The sequence below is a fragment of the Solea solea genome, chromosome 20 (assembly GCF_958295425.1).
Source record: "Solea solea chromosome 20, fSolSol10.1, whole genome shotgun sequence".
NCBI classification, from domain to species: domain Eukaryota; kingdom Metazoa; phylum Chordata; class Actinopteri; order Pleuronectiformes; family Soleidae; genus Solea; species Solea solea.
In genome coordinates this window covers 17155750-17173277 of record NC_081153.1, presented here as the reverse complement: position 1 = coordinate 17173277, position 17528 = coordinate 17155750, and the positions used below count along the sequence as shown (strand labels likewise).

At 38.4% G+C, this 17528-nt stretch overlaps 1 long non-coding RNA gene across 1 annotated transcript; it reads left to right on the top strand.

Annotated features, from left to right (window-relative positions):
* The first annotated feature begins 3902 nt into the window (after positions 1–3902).
* On the top strand, positions 3903–15852 carry LOC131446904 (uncharacterized). The gene is made up of 4 exons (XR_009233979.1): positions 3903–3991; positions 5981–6043; positions 8021–8290; positions 14439–15852. It is a non-coding gene; the product is annotated as an uncharacterized LOC131446904 (long non-coding RNA).
* The last annotated feature ends 1676 nt before the right edge of the window (positions 15853–17528 follow it).

Genomic DNA, 17528 nt, shown 5'->3' with positions numbered 1-17528 from the left:
CGATTTAGTGAAGGTTGAATTTACTGGAACACTTTCACAAGTACTTGCTAGAAAACAGTCTTAAATAAAAAATGATTATTATGTTGACCTTGTACTGATTTGCAGGTGTTTTGTGAGAATATGAGGTGGAAATGTCCATGACCTGTAATTCTGATTTTACAATCTCTTTCAACACTTTTTTAAAACAAGTAAAATACGTTTCCCTGTCAATGTAGATATATACATTTCACAAACTATAGATTCAGTCAGCTATAGTAAAATAAATCAATAAATAAAAAGTCTGTTAATCTTGGACATGTATCTTTTACATCTAGTACAAGGACAGCCCAGTCAATTGTATTTCAATGGAAGAAACTCTCGGCTTTTACATCCCAGCAAAACGTGAGGAAACATATATGTAACATGGTGATGATATTTCTAGACAGACAAGAATTTGATTTCCAGTTGGAAAACCCCCCCAACAGGAGTTCATATAAGCTTTAAGCATGTTCAGGATTTACATGTAAATAACAAATCCTGATCCAGATGGAGAACTTTGGGTCTTATTGGCTCTATGGTAACATAAATAATATCGATTTAAGTCATCAGCAATGGATCGATAAACTCAATTTACACTTAAATGCTGCATCACATCAGAAATGAACCAGTTGGTGTTGGTACAATTCCTCTTATAATTCTCTTACATTTGGTTCCATGATGTGAATCTGTGTCACTAGAAACATGTAACACTTATTTTCTAAAATGTCTTAAAATACAATGACTACAATAACAATAATTAAAGACAATAATTGTGCAACATGCCTTCAATAACACGGAGAACCCACGCGTTCATTTATTATACACCACCACGTCTCATTAAGCTCTTATTCAAATCAGAGGGTCATCATTTGAATATTGGCGCGACATGTGGCTAAAAGGGTGCCAGCACTGAACTCACACATACATGGGTACAAATGCACAATCGTGGTCAGCAGGCAGAAGCACAAGTCACATTTACAGCAGGGGAGGTTTAGAACAAACTGGCGTGTTTCTCGTCAGCGTGCGTAAAAACTGGGTTTGGCGCGTTACGCGCGCTGCCTCTGTGTTCAGTGAAGCGCTATAGGATAGATGTATATATATAAATGGTGTCTGGGCTGGCAGCAGTAAAACAATGGAGTGATGCCGAGGGTGGTTTACTGCTGTCAGAGGCTCTGAGACAGAATGTGACCCACCAGCCAAAAGAGTGTCTGCTTCTCACGGCCCGAGTAACGAGTGGAAAAAGAGTAACGTGGATACAGCGATTTCAAGAGAAGACATAGGAGGGATTAAAACCACTCTATATATGAAAATATGCAACAGTACATGCCGTCCTTGAATTAATTGTAAACATTTGAATTATCCAGGAAAGGCTCAGAGAGGTATCTTAGTAATAAGTCTATAACAATATGTTGTATTTTGCCAAATCATTTTCTAAACGATTAATATAAAAGCTATATATCAATATATCATATGTTTATGTATTTTGCAAACACACATTAAGACATCAATAAAGAATATTTTGCATCAGACTTGAAAAAATGTTTCCGAACAAGTGACTGTATATAACTCAATTTTAAACTAACTGACATTTTATCATAATATTTATCCATATCAATATATACCACAGTGCAGACCTCAACCGTATGCAACTGTATACTGCTGTGTAGTGAATGACTGAAGGTTGTTCTTTACTTGAGTAATGACATTATATTCCACTACCTCATCGTAGTTAATATGATGGTAAATATCCATTCATCCATTTTCTACCCCTTTATCCTCCACATCGAGGGTTGACATAGGGGGGTAGACAGGGTACACACGGGACTGTTTGCCAGTTTTGTACTGGATAAATAGACAATTTCATCCCAGTTCCATATGGACCTAATATAATACTTCTACTGATATCAATAGTAAATGCAGTTTCCACATGAACTAAAGCATTAAATATATACAGTAAATACAATTGAGTGAGAATGAAACAATCGCCCCAATGGGACCAAACAATGCTAAAAAAACACCCATGCCCAAAAAATAAAAAACGTCAAACGTCCAAATACTAATTAAGCTTAGCATCTTTATATAAAGGTTTTTGTGGAGTTTGGTGTCTTTGTGGTTGATCAGAGTCGTGGTGTCACATTTTTAAACTAATTTGGCTTAACTTGCAGTCTAAATTAAATTTAGCCTTCATGTGGCTGCTTAAAGTTGCTGGCGAGATGTGTGTGATGTGGTGAGTTGTCTCTGTTGGCAATAAACCTGAATGATCTCCTCACAGAAACAGGAGTGTTTGAGTCAGTGTTTGATAAAAGGACTCATAATTGTCCCGCCTTGTTTTTAAATCCACTAATATCACATAAAGAAACATAATTACTCTATACGTAAATGAATTCACCAAGAAGATAGACAGACATGAGCTCATTGCTGTTGGCCTTATATATAATATATTCCTGCAGTGTCAGTGAAGGCATTTCCACACTTGGAGTCTAGACGGAGCAACATGACTGACTTAACTTTATTTAATGCAAATGATGAGAGTGTCTATAGGCTATGCATATATATGGACAGACTGAGGGCCCATACAATAACGTTTGAGAGTATTCGTCTTTCAGGCCACTGAAAAGAATTCTTCTGTGATTATCATGATAATCAGTCGAGCTGGAGGAACTCAGTACAACTTTCAGCCGCAGTCAGTAACCGACATATCTGAGACACAGGGTGAGAAGCCACATTGAAATAGGATTTTTAGGAACATTTTTCACAGTTTTCCCAATGGAGAAATAACTTAATGTCCTTTAAAAAGATGTTAAGGCCCAGGTCACCTCCCATATCCACACTGCTAACTAGAAAACTGCTGCTACAATCTAGAAATCCAGTGGTTGAAGGAGATGGGCAATGTGCTTGCTTTGTGAACCTGATTTAAAAACATTAAGTGAATAAACCAGTTGGTTTATGTAACTGTAACTCTTTTATGTCAACACCAATGTGTTTATGTTTTTCCTTTGCTTTCTGCTTTGTTGTTAATTCTATGTCCATGTGTTGTTGCTTGTGTGATTGATGCAAAAACTGTGTAAACTCAATAAATAGAAGAGAGGACGAGAGGATGAGAGGATGGTTGGCCGACAAATAAGACACAGCAACAGTATGTTGTAGATATGAAACTATAAGAATGTATTTGCAATTTAAAGATAGAATAAGTTGGAATATGCACAGTTAAGAGTTCCCTTTACACAGAACATTAACATTTGGCATAAATAATAATATTTAGGGTAAAAAAGAAAGATCAAAAATACACTGCCTCATAAATGTAGTGACATAATTTAAATAGATGTCAGGAATAAAACACAACCAGCATTATGAAGTCATGTATGTTGGAAAATAACGGCCTCATATTTTCTCTATGGGAATCTGAGTGATGTCTGGTGAGAGGGTGAGTGGTGGTGCCACCGTGCACTTCTTCATGCGCCTGTTGGGGGCGTGAGAGACGCAGCCATAGGTTCATATTCTAATTACATCGTCCGTCTTGCATAATATCAAAAATCTCAGAGGGTGGGAACAGTGTTACCTCACTGAGTCACACACAGGGGGGCGGGACTTGGACCGCGTATATGATTTAGAACAAATGAGATGTTAAAGCATTTGGAGACAACAGTGGTGTTGGAGATGTAGTCCTCCGGGCGGACAGCCCCAACTCCCCTGCTCGGTGAGGGGAGGAGTGGACCACGGCTGAGGATGAGGAGGAGAGACTTGTGACGATGTGAGAGAGGGAGGAAAAAAAACCCACAAGAGGACCCATTAGATAAAAAAGGAAGGGGCCAGGGGGACGTAACGATGCGTCGTCGCCACAAAAGCTCAATACGCCGCTCATGAACGCGCTCATTTGGCTCCCAGCATGCCGCACGTCCGGAGGGACCACGGGTACCAGGAGCTGATCCAAGCCCCCGTGTCTAAACCCACTGCTGCATCTGAAGAGGAAACAGTAAGAAACGTGTGGTTTTGTTTTACTATTCTGTGCGGTTTTGTTTCAAATGAGAGTGTTTTAACAGAAAACCTGCAGAGGAGAGAAGAGAGAGAGAGAGAGCGCGCGCGAGAGAGAGAGCGCGCGAGAGGGTCTGTGGTGCGTTTAGACTCTAACATGCTGTTATTGTGTGTTTAACCCTTGACTGTGTGAAATAAGAGTGAAGTGTGTTTAGAAGCCGAGCACATTTTCCTCCCAGAGAGCCCTGCTCTGTATTCACATCACTTTAAGATGCATGAATGATGAGCAGCAGCAGCAGCAGAAATATGTAAGATAAAAGGCTCAACATCATCTGTGCGCAAAAGCATCATCATCCTCATCCTCAGCAGCAGCAGCAGCACAGAGAAGAATAGTTTCACTTGTGGCTGCAAACACTTTTACATGAGGATGTTTGTTTGCTATAATCTGACCATGAAGAGAGTGAAGCCATTTGTAATCTTAGTATTTGGTTGAGTGACTTTTGCACATGTTAGTCACGTGGCACTAGTAATGAGAGCCTGTGATTAGTTATTAACCAAACTCTATTGATAATAACATTAAAATAATCTGCTCCTCTTCTATTCCCACTCTCACAGATAATGTAGGTAATTTACTATATGAGAAATGACTCCCACACTAATGAAAAGGCTGAATTTACCTCTAATGGTAAACAGTTTTGGTGTTTCCTGTCAGTAAAACAATTTATTCTCATATCTAATTTAATCTCTTCTGTGGTGCTGACCCCGGATTAGACACATGCTCTATTGTTGTTCCAGGTGTTACATAAGTGTTACCACCATCTACCGTTTTTTAAAAGCGTCTTTCTCACTGTTGGCTTTTGTTTTATTAACTTATAATTATACAATGGTGCACTTGATGTGTAACGCCGACCTGTGCCGGTGCAGGTTGGTGTCACGTTGGCCTCAGGCGGTGCAGCCTCTCACAGCGCAGTGTTAGTGACGTATTGGGCCTGTTGGCTGTCAAGAGATTACGCGCTGAAAAGACTAAACATGAGGGGAAACGCGTAAAAAAAGCGGGGGCAAAGGTGATTATTGTAAATGAAGGAAACAGTGACACGGTTTTCTGCAGACTGGGATTAAACAGTGCGCTGCCAGAATAGCGCTATTACATAAAGCCTATGCTTAATCTGAGTGAGAGTTTATCACACCTCCCTCTCATGCATGCATATATACGTTATATATGTCACATTTCTCTATTAAAATATAAGTTAACATTTTACAATATTAATTCATAACATATGCTGCGCAATATATTTACAATGTATTACTTTTTTCAAGACTCAAAAGAAAGTTCACAGCACAATATATATATAAAAAAGAGACACCATATAAAGATTAAAATCATTTATAACACTAAGTCGTGCATGCACAAATGATGATTTCCATGCAAACGTTGCACAAATGTCACTCATGCAGCATTGACTAACTTTTGAAGCTGAACACAATAATTCAGGTGATCTATGGATGACGCAGAAACATGACTGTGCACTTCACGGGAAAAATCATGCACGTGCAGTGCATAAACCCACTGTATGAGGCTCCCAGACACGGAGATATTTACATGTGTAAACGTGAAACGACGCGTTAGGGGAGCTGATTACTGTGCAGAGAGACACAAGTCAGTTGCATGATTTGAAATGGGGCCGCCGAGAGTATGAAGCAGCAGCAGCAGCAGCAGCACTGGAGCCTCATGATGGTGCAGAGTCAGTGAGGCTGAACAGACCTGCTGAGCTGGGCAGAACCAAAAACTGGACTACTAGTGACCTAGTAGGCAGATTTCCCAGGTGTGGAGTTTTTCAGGGATTTTCCAGAGGCAGAGGAAAAAGGGAGGAGTGGTGCATTTCATTCACGTGGACGAGATGCTGAGTTCTTTCAGCTGTTCATTAATTATTTTTTAATAGATTTTAATAGATGATCTATTTTTTCCTAATTTCCTAATTTCCACCCACAGATTAAACTTTAACTGCCACAAGATGCATCAGAAATGAAGATGAAGGCCTCCTCTGACTTCCAGGTAAATATGAACGATCACACTTTTGGTCCGATAATGGATTCATTGACACTTGGCTCTTAAAGTGGTTATAGCTCTCACTGCACCTCAACAAAATTAGAAGCATCATCGTCATCATCTTTCTCTCCCACACATCAACACAAACACGCTGAGTGTATTTAATTATTGAGTCTTCCTCAAAATCATTAACATCAAATCCTTTTGCGGTTACTTTGAGTGGGCGCGACTTTTACGCTTAAGAAGAAGCATTTCCCACTTTATTATAGCCAAGTTATCTGGAATGATAACTTAAATATCGCCGCAGGGGATGAGAAGTGTTAGTGGTAGACAGTCTAAATGAATTTAAATGTATTACTGTAGGTTCATTAAGTGCTTGTTCAAACTGTGCCTCTGTTTCTTAAATTTGATTTCTTATTTCCTTGAAGTATTACTTTTTATTTATTTAGAACAATGTCTGTTGAACAACACGACAACAGACAGAAAAAAATGCACCAGAAATATGAACTCTGGTAATTCTAATCGCGAGACAGATATTCTAGTAAAATAAAAGTAAATTCTAACATTGCCTCAACCTTTAATAAATTATTTCACTTTTACTATCGGCACCCAAATCACCAGATAAATGCATAAAATGAGGGTAAAACACCTTCACACAAAGACACACTGTACATATAATAGACTTTGTGACGTGTGTCACGGCCTCCAGAGTGAGAACCTGCAGCACAGTAAAGTGATCTGCACTAATGCATGAGTGTTGGCAGAAATCCAGAGTCACACGAGTTTAATTCATCCTTCCTTCGATTTACGGCAGACGTTTCCCCATCGTGCAGCGCGTGAAACACAAATGTAAAACATGTAATTAGTCTGTGTGTGAAAGGCAATCATGTCTTTGTAGGTGGGTTTATTTATTTTTTTCTTTTAGAGGCAACAACAGCATTATCGGTCGTTCTCTGTCGTTTTTAATTTTACTGACTGTGTGTGTGTGTGTGCGCTATTATAACGCATTAACGGAAAACAAGCGACGTTTGTGACGTCACTTTCATAACTTGTGATTATTAGGGATAATAATAAGAATAATAAGAATATATTCTATATTTGATATAACATATAATTATGTTGGCTGTAATGTCGATATATCTGATATATGTAGAAATCTGCTTTATATAAAAACACACACCTCCAAATGCAAATTAAAGTAATGTGTAGATTTCAGCCATTTTTTTCATTTGTTCTCTTCTCTTTATGCACGAGTCTCTTTAACCCCCCTATTCCACATCTGTTATAGATATTTTCTTGCTTTTAATATTTTAACAGTAGGTCATTTTTTAAAGGTAATGATTAAATATATATATATAAATATATTTTAAAGTAGAGCTGTAATTGAAAGTGTGAAAAGAAATGTACTGTACATGTTTAAGAATCACGTACAGCCACAATAACTCCAGATAGGACTTTGTATACAATATAATTGAGTATTTACCTAGTGTGAAATGAGTGCATGTGTTATATTTTGCCTTTTACACCCTGCTGTAATGTTTTCTTTATAGGAGTGTTTGTGCAAATTATTCCCCTCAGTGCTATTTTATCTGCAAGCGTCTGATGCCCTCATAAAGCTCCTCACTGTTGTTGTCTTTAGTTCACTTGGATAGTTCGCTCCGATGCTTTGTTTTGAATTCCTATAAGAGCCCATTCACATCTCAGTCGTATAAAAACACTTAATAGCTTGGAAAATGTGTTTTCCCAGCAGTATCCCCTGTGAATCTTTAGTCATGCTTGTTTTTCATCTCATTTCACTGAGGCGTCTTTAGGACCATGTGATAAATCATCTGCATTAGGTATATGACTACGACTACTTACAATCATTATTTCCAAACCCTGGATTATGTGGGGGAAAAAATAGTAAGAACGGACTAAAACAGCTTTGTTGTCGTGAATTAGCCCTTTAAGCATTTGCCCTCCTGTCACTCTCTGTCTGTGCAGGTGTATGGAGGTGGTGTGAGTTGGTGGAGGAGAGCTGCTGCGTTTGCAGGCCTGAGGGGTTGTCTGTTATCTTTGGTTATCTAGCTGTATGAGTCATGTACATTCTTCATAAAGCTAGATAACCGAAAGTAACAAGAATCCCATTACACGCCTGCATGGAAGAAGAAAACGGACTTAAAAAAAAAAAAGAAAAAGAAAAAGAAAAAGACAAAAAACTACTGGAGAGGAACTGATTTCGGACAAAGGAAGCTGCAAACCAACGACATGAAGGTATGATGCTGTGTTACAGTATATAAGGTATATAAGGCTCAATGTGTGTGTTATAGCAGCAAACCATATACAATCAACACAATACTACCAATTATAAATAAAACAAACAAGAGTCTTAAAATCAGAATATTGAAAATGGTTCAAATAGCTCACACTGTCATCCAGAGAGGCCTCCAACTGACAGGTTTAAGTCCCAGGAGATTAACACAGAAATGTCTGAAAAATGCACGAAAAAATAACACTGAAAACAAATTACAGCTAATAATAACAATAATAAAAAAAAAATATGATTTCATGCTGCTGTTGTGGCAAAACATCTGGTGTATTTGAAACCAAAATGTAGACTTCAAATCAGGTCAGGCTGTCTTCTTTGACATCACATTAATTTACTCTGTCCAAATATTCCTCTGGAAATACTTCAACTTTGATCATGTACAAAGTATAATTTTATTTTTCTAACTTTCAATGTGTCTAAATCTATGAGTTGCGTATTAAAGTCTTGGTATAGTGACTTAAAAAAAACAACAGTTGGCATAGACACTTTAGAATTTTTTTTCTAACTAATCACAGTTTTTTATCAATGCTAAGAGAAAGAAAATAGACTGAAGTATAACATCCAGTTGTAAAGGCTGTCATTCAGACATTTGTGGCCTTTCTCATCGTTTTTCTTTGAGTTTAGAGCAATAGGCCTCTCTGACAGCACATGACACAAATACGTCAGCACTGCACAGACCACTCAGTGAAGAATGAAGCGATTTGTTCCAACAATAAGAGCAATATAAGTAAAAAGTGAAGTGAAAAGATCAAATAAATGTCCTTATTTCTTAAAAATACAGTTCAGAATTCCAGATAGACATTCACAGTAAGCCTCTCTTTATCACCCTCTCTCTCTCTCTCTCTCTCTCTCTCTCTCACGCACACACACGGGAATTACTGCATCTAATTGTATTTTGATCTGGGTTAGAATTTGGCCTCAGTCTGTTTCTAATTAGCCTGTTTTTTTTGTTCCTTTTTACCAGTTCCACAACATAATTGCCTAAATTTCAGCTTCCTCCACAGTTCTTTTATTTATTTATTTTGCCAGGATTCTTTTTTAGAAGCAAAAATGTGTGTTTTTTGTTGTAGTTGTTACATGAGCTGTGAACAACACAGGAAGCTTCAGCTGCAGACATCTGCACAGGGAGATCTGTGTGTCTCTTTAATCACCTTCATATAATTTACAGTGTATTTTTGGAACATGGATGCAGACATTCATTTCCAGCTGAGATATTCAGAGTCATCAGTGTGGCACAGAGGCAGCGCTGGTGACTGGAACAAAACAAAGAACACCTCGAGAGGCAATTAGCAGCACTTTGCAATCATATGGAGCATCTACACTCCAGTCGATGCTCTTCTGCACTTTTTCCTCTCAGTGGACTTTGAAACAGCAGTGACAGTGTAGCATCAGTGGGACAGTTTGTGTGTGTGTGTGCGATATATCCCATTTGTCAAGAATAAATATTATTTGGGGAATTAACTTTATAAAAAAAAAAAAACGGCGAAAAACAATCTTTTAAAATGTCTATATGAACAGCATATTAACTCTGAACTGAATATTCTCTGGAAAAACCCTTACACTTCCAAACCGTGCTTCCCATTCCTTACTATCAATATTTAAATGATGGTACTACTAGTTAAATATTTTTATGTAAAAGGATTTTAAGCCTCATCTTGTTCTGGCTAAAGGAAATTTGTGTCTTAATTATGAGACGTTTTTTTTTTGCTTTTTGCAGCATGAAGTCAAACTGTACTTTCTACACACACACACTTTTTTTTTTTTACCCCCTCATTCATTTAATTATATTCTTTTCTCTTTTTTTTCCCAGCTTAGATTCTCAGATGGTTGGTTCTGATTTGTATGCATTTGCATAATGAATGTCATTTGCATGCTCAGGGGCAGACCATACCATGAGAACGGCTGTGTCGGTTGTTTTTTGTGTGTGTGTGTGTGTGTGTGTGTGTGTGTGTGTGTGTGTGTGTGTGTGTGTGTGTGTTCATGCATGGGCACATGTGTGTGTTCATATGTGTGCAGCGTATATTAAGCACATGTAAATTACACTTTTTTAACACTAACAGACCAACAACGGGCTGTTTTCTCGCCCACAATGTATAAACACATTGTTCTTCCTCTCTGACATGTCAGTGTGTCCACGTGTGTGTGTGAGAGAGAGCGAGTCTTTGTGTTCACATGAATTCCTTCTGTTAGTGTAGGGCAGCATTCTGATGATCATGCCACTCTGTCTCTCTTTTGGTAACCGTTCAGCAATTCACTGACTACAAGAGTGAAAATAAGAGACTCCCTCCTCAGTCCCATAATCCTCCTGTTCTCCGACCCCTCCCTTGCCAGTTTGTCCTCCTCTCCCACATGGCAAGTCACAGTCCTGCCACCATCTTAGGTGTTAAGACTGGCACAAAATGGCAGCTGGAGAAGGGGAACGTAGATAGCCAGCGCTGCACCTTCCCCCACATCATGTTGGCCGCGATCCTTTCTGCGCCATTGGTTGCCTCAAGACAGTGTTAATTACTGCCAGCGTGTTAATTGCAGAGATCGCCCCCATGAGACACGCGGGAAGAGATGAGATAGGAGGAAACCGTGGAGCCAGTCCCTTTAGAGGGTTGACAAGCTGGCATCTTTAAGGGCAGCTGCGGTTCCTGCGTCGCTTTTCCTTTCTAGTCCGTCGTCTCGCTGCAGATGCTGACGGTCGACCATTTTGTGGATTTCCATTACGCTCAAAAAAAACTATCTAGCCCGTTTTATTTCTGTGACATTAATTAGATCATTCGGAGGGCTTTAATTACAATGGCATGATTCCTGCATGTACAGCATCCATGTGGTATTTATGCCGCATGCTTGTGCAGACAGCTTTGTTTGATGATGTTGGAAAGAAAAAGAAAAAAAACCCCGCCTACAAGCTCGATGACATCCACAAGGAGCTGTAATTAGTAACAAAGCGGTCTTCATAAATCTCCACTTGTTATCACACATTTTTCTTACACGTACAGTCAGCTTCATGTTCGGGGGTTTCAAAGAAAATGTGTTGCCATATGGAAAATGTTTCACCGATTCCCACATTGTAAGAAACACCATTACAATAGTTTGTAATGTAACTGGAAAAAGGTACAGTGTGGAACATTTATGTTGCAGCTGACTATCCCATATAAGTGTGTTGGTGAATCTCTGTAGCCTACAGTTAGCTGACAGTGTGTCCACTGTGGGCTTCTGTAAAACATGGTGGTCTAAAATGATGATCTCCAAAGAGCTGACCCAGTTACTGTTATAAATTAAACATCTCAGTCTGGAGCAATAAAAAACAACTTTCAATTATTTTATCTCCAATTTCAGCAAACATTAAAATAATTTTAGTTATATTTTCCCCAGTGGACATATTAATAATTTCGCTACCACGTTCAAGCCTTATTTTTAACTCCATTGAGATTCTTTGGAAATTCTGATCACAAACATTTGGTTTTGAAAGGAAGTCACAAGTCAAAACCTTTTTAAATTGTCTCAGAGGGACATGTGGTCCTTCAGCTGTTCAGTTGTTTTTTTTAATTTGAAAAAGCACAAATATTGTTAATTGATATGAATCCACATCTAAATATAAGAAAAAAACATGCTGTTGTTTTATTTCTGAGCTTTACTAGCACGCATTTTCATTGTTAACCATGAAAAATTTTATTTAAGTCAAAGTAGGATGTATGGGGTTCTCTTAGAGCAGCTGCATGTTTAACTTTTAAAGCAGCAACCTTTAACCGAATAGGCTCAAACCCATTGGTGTTGTTTTCTGACCTCAACACTTTCACCACACAGAGAGAAATCCACGCTGTAAGTGTATGAAGACAAAAAAAAACTGCACTGAGTAAGTGAGTGAGGAAGAAAAGTCAAAGGAGGAAGGAGATTGGGGGATTGAGAGGAGGGGGCAGACAGACAAGGAGAGGGAGTCTGCGACAGTGAGATCTCAATAGTGAGAGGACTTCTTTGTGTTTCCATGTGAGGTTTGTTTTGGGGGCGCAGGGGGCGCTAAGAAAAGACGGGATGAGGAGAGGGTGGGGATCTTATCCCGGGCCCTCAGACAAGCGGCACATTGTCCTCCACAGTGTGTGGCGGCACTTGTGGTGTAACGCCATTATTTAGGCCAGTGGAGAGAACGGGGTCTGGAGACCAGCTTAACCAAAACGCCAATTAGAGCCGGATCGTCCTGATTAATGGACGAGGGAGATTGGTAAACAATGCCGGCCATTGTTAAAGCCCTCCCTTCTCACACACACACATATCCCACTGGTTTCTTTCACACAGCAGACCCTCAATCCACCCAGACACATGCATGCATGCACGCACGCACACGTCTGCCATGCCAGCGCTCCGAGGCCTGCCATTAGCATGCTGCTCTGTCTTTTTATTTCCGCAGGCAAAATGGAAACTTTGTGCAGATCCTTGGAAATCGGCACGTAAATTAAATTTAAGTTTGAGTTTAGTGGCAGAAACATAGAAGATAAATTAATTAAGAGAAAGTTTATGGTAAATGTATGTTAAAAAAAATTGTAATGACTCAATGCTGAAGATAAATCTTAATGTGTTTAATGTAAAATTTGATATAAAAAACGTAACATGAGTCACTTCATGTTGCAATTTAACTGGAGATTACTGGGCTCATATGTTAATCACACGCTATGCGCTGCTTGGCTCTGCATTTCAATACGTCCCACTTTATTGTTTTAAAGAATATGCACTGAATAATTAGCCACCACACACTCCAATCAGGGGCATGCCAATGTGGGGTTGCCATGGAAACCTCATCAGTTTCTTAGCCCCCTCTCCTTCCTCCCGTGTTACCCTTTCCACCCCCATCTTCTCCTCCTCCTCCTTCTGCCTGGCTGCAAACAGGACGGAGGAAAACAAAGCGTGGGAAAAACACTTTGGTGGCTCAGACAATGATTGTAGGGGTAAAGAGGAGAGGAGAGAGTGTGATGTTGGTGATTGGTAGAGCAGCTTGTGTCTAGACTGGTTGTTTTGGAGTTTAGTGGTTGGGGGTTGGGGGCATATTTTACTTTGTTGTCTGGGATGAATATTTGTATGAGATGTTTAAAGTATTTAGATGTATTGATTGGAAAGTATTGCGGTTATTTGACTTATAAGACATTAATTGATTATTATTTCTTTAATCTGGGTTATGACTCCACTGAATGTTACCAATGTGGGACAGTTTTTAGGAGCCATACTATTACTTATAGTGGAGAAAATATGCAGTATGCAGTGTTATAAGTTTGATGTTGATGAGTTAAGTAAAGACTAATAATGTGTAGAATGTGGCCGAATGACATGCACATGCTTAAGTTTTTTGTTTGTCTTGAAAAGTCAAGCAGAGTAATTTATAATAAAAAAAAAAAGTATGGAAGTGTGTGTTTAGATTACTCCACATAACCTCTGGTGGTTACATTCATTTTTTGTTGATTAGCCATTATAGTGTGTGAGTCTGCTGCCTGTGTTATTAGTGGCTACAGGCAGTGAATGAGAGCAGTGTGGAGGTGATACAGTATACAGTAACACTGATTATGCCTGCTTCAAAATCTCACAAATGTTTGTGTTTGTGCATATGATTTCCATAAGTCACCTTCAGTCTCTTCAAATATTTAACAGTTTCTGTTAAATATTTGTTGTGGAACACTTTTTTCTTCCCCCCAGTTATCTTGTACCAACAAAGCTGAATCTTTCTACAAAAACAAAAGAATGCGAGTTGCACACAGAGTACAGGGTGTGTTTGATTATAATTGCACATATAGATGCAGTTTGCTAGAGCTTTATTTAAACAGGATCATCTCTTGGGGTCTACTCTATGTCTTTAATCTGACCCCACTCCTGTAACAAATGCAGTAAATTAGAACCCAGTAGAGTCAGATTAACTGGGGAATTGTGGGGATCAAACCTGCAGAAAATAAATTGTGTTGCTCCAGTTCTGTACTCGATGTATTATTAGTAAAGAACCTATAAAAAAATGTACATCTTATCAAGCCACTGCATATTTGTGTGGATGCAAAAACTTCATATAAATGTGATTATTCTCAACTCTGAATATCATTGTCTGATGCCCACTCTGCTTCTTCATTTAAGGTTTCTGATCAGGTTGGAGTTTGGGTCTGATCAGCTGATCTTTGGACTATGGCCGAGTCCAGTTGATGCCCTTCCCCCCCCCACAGCACAACATCACTGTTAACCCTTGTTTCTCATACTGGAGGATGTTACCACCATCTGCACAGTGGACACAGTTAAAACTGTCATTGACGACAGATACAAACTGATGAAGCAGATGCAGCGAAATAAGGAAAAAACTGATATTCGGCCAAGACTGAAACTATGAGAGTGGATTCTTTGAGTGCATCCGTGTGTTGTTGTTGTTGTCGTACACCGTGGTCTCCAGCCCTGCTCTGTGCAGCTGTTCAGAAAACATGTGCACTATAGATGTATATGTAGGTCACGGTGAGACACACACACACATGCACTAACATACATTTGCAGTTGAAAGTAATTTTAAATAGGATGTAATAAATTAGGGAATGACTACAGTAGTCCATGTTTTGAGTTTTTAGTGTACTTAGTTCAACAATTTAATCTCGATGTAGAATAGAGAATTCAAATGTATACGTCTGCATATTGAATTATATTTCCGTCTTACATATTTTAATTGTTTTTGCCTCGTGTAAATTTGGTATTTCAATCATATTTGGTGACAATCTGTGTGACTTTATTACTTGAAACATGTGAAATTATTTTTTGTGCAATTTAAGTATGAACCACATAGCAGATATTTTTTAACAGCAGTTAATTCTTAACTTTTTTTAAACAAAATATTTGACATTAATGCATTACTGGTAAATATAGTTGTTGTACCATCAAATATTCTTTATTAGTAACAATTCATACTTCATGCTTACAATCTTTATTAATGTTTATTCCCTGTTCAGTGCACCAGAGAACAGCTGGGCATATTTAGTCTGATTTGAAATTAATCTTTACATTTAATCTATGCAAAAGAAAACTAGAGGAAGGTGTTTACGTTTGCACTTTTTTTGTATTTGCGTTTGCACATTAACAGCTAAATGTAGGGGTTTGGTCTGAGAGCAATGTGATGTTGTTTTACTCGTGTGCACTGTACGAGCACAGGTGCAATATGTGTGTGTGTGTGTGTGTGTGTGTGTGTGTGTGGAGGTTAGTTGATGATCTATTATGATGATTTAATCACTTGCTGCCTTTATTGCACGTCATATTTGTCAAATCTGTTCCTCTGACAATGTTCTGAAACAGAATGAATGCATTTTACCGATGTAACTGCATTCATGAAAACATTGTATGTGCAATTGAATTTGTGTAATTTGTGTGAGTATATTTAGAGGGAATGAGCGGGTGGCGTTATTTTGCACTGTATGACCTACTGTTTCAAGAGTCACATATGCGTGATTTGCACAAGTTACTGTATTTGAACTATGCAATTGTTTACAGTTAATGTAATCAATAAAAGTCTTGTTTACAAAAATGTGGATTTATGTCTATTTCTATGATGTATTATTTCTTGTCTTGTGACTTTGTTTGTACTTTAAAAAAATATGAAGAACCTTCAAATATAAATTTGCTGACCAACTAATGCAAGCATGAATTGATTAATCCTCTTCGTTGGCTTTTGCTGAGGCTTTTTAATTCTAATTAAAATGAATGATCAAGTATGGGTCTACAATTTGACACTGAATTCCCAATGTATAAGACGAGAGCGGGGGATTATTTACAGAAATGAAAACAGAAAAAACGCCATCATTGAAGGTTCTTGGACATTTTAGATGTGACGTGGATTATATTTCTCGCTTGCTGTCCATCAGTGCAAGTGTAAGTTCATTTTATTAGACCCATAAAACATAATAGTACACATTTAAGCTGCAGGTAAGAAGTGTTAAGCATGACATGTCATCAAAGATTAAACTAAAACGCTAGTTTCACTGATAACAAGGATCCAGACAATTAATTCACAGCATAACATTGTATTTACAGCCTGCAAAGACTGTTTATGTTTATGTTGTGGAAAAGGGGTTTAGATGTAGCTCCTCAGAGATCCATTCTTTGTGGAATTGGTTCATCAAACTACCTGGCAACCTCGGGTCTCTGGGCAGAACGAGAAGGGAGGACAATACTTTTTATTTGGCATCTATATTTGTGACTCTGGCCCCAGTATTAGACGACAGTAGACCACATTATGTTAAGATCTTATTCAGTCGATTCATTGTGTTTGATGGACAGATGAAGAGTTATTCTGTGGAAATTGGACCTGTATGTCTATACATATTTATAATGTATATATATTATCTATCATGTAAGGATGGAGCATGATTAGATTCCTGGATGACTCATGATTGTTAGATTACAAAAGCTTGGTATAGTTTACACATAATGCATTAACTAAGACTTCCGTTCTATGAAATTTGAGGTGGATTACCCAGTATTCGTTAAAAGGCTAAATTAAGATTGAGAGGATTTTTCTGGAATATTTGCAGATTGTTGAAATTTTAACTGGCTTCACTGAGATTTATCGTCTGTTTATAAATTCCGGAACAACTAAAAAAAAAAATAGAATATGCAACACTGAACTCATTAGAAACTGTAAATCATGTTCATATGAGCATTAACACAATTACTGATTGATGTTTTCACACTGTGTACACTTGTAGGGTTAAAAACCCACGTCTCATCTGGATGACGGGCTGTGTTTGGCCGTCGTGCCACAGCTGCTCTTGAAGAGAAGCAGATCAGTGGATGCAGCTGCTGCTGCTGCTGCTGCTGCTGCTGTGCTGCATGCAGCATCTGTACAGAGCGGCTCCCATAAGCTCACAGTTTGCAGCTTAGAATACAGTAATGCACCACTCCTCTGGCTTCAAGCCACAATAAAGGACAAACATATAATGACTTAGATTTGGGTCATCATGAATCTGATGTTTTGGAAATGTAAATGTGAAGCTTCACAGTTTGGACATTTGTGTCACATTCCTCGTGTCTGTGTGACTCCTCATACCGAACCCACAACACGCCATGTTTTACAAAAGTATGGGATTAATTAACTGACCTTTCACTTGTTTCTACCTTTAGCGAGGTACAATTTCAGAGCTTAACAATTAACAAGCAAGTTAGAATTAAAAGGCAGTAAAACAATAAGCAATCATC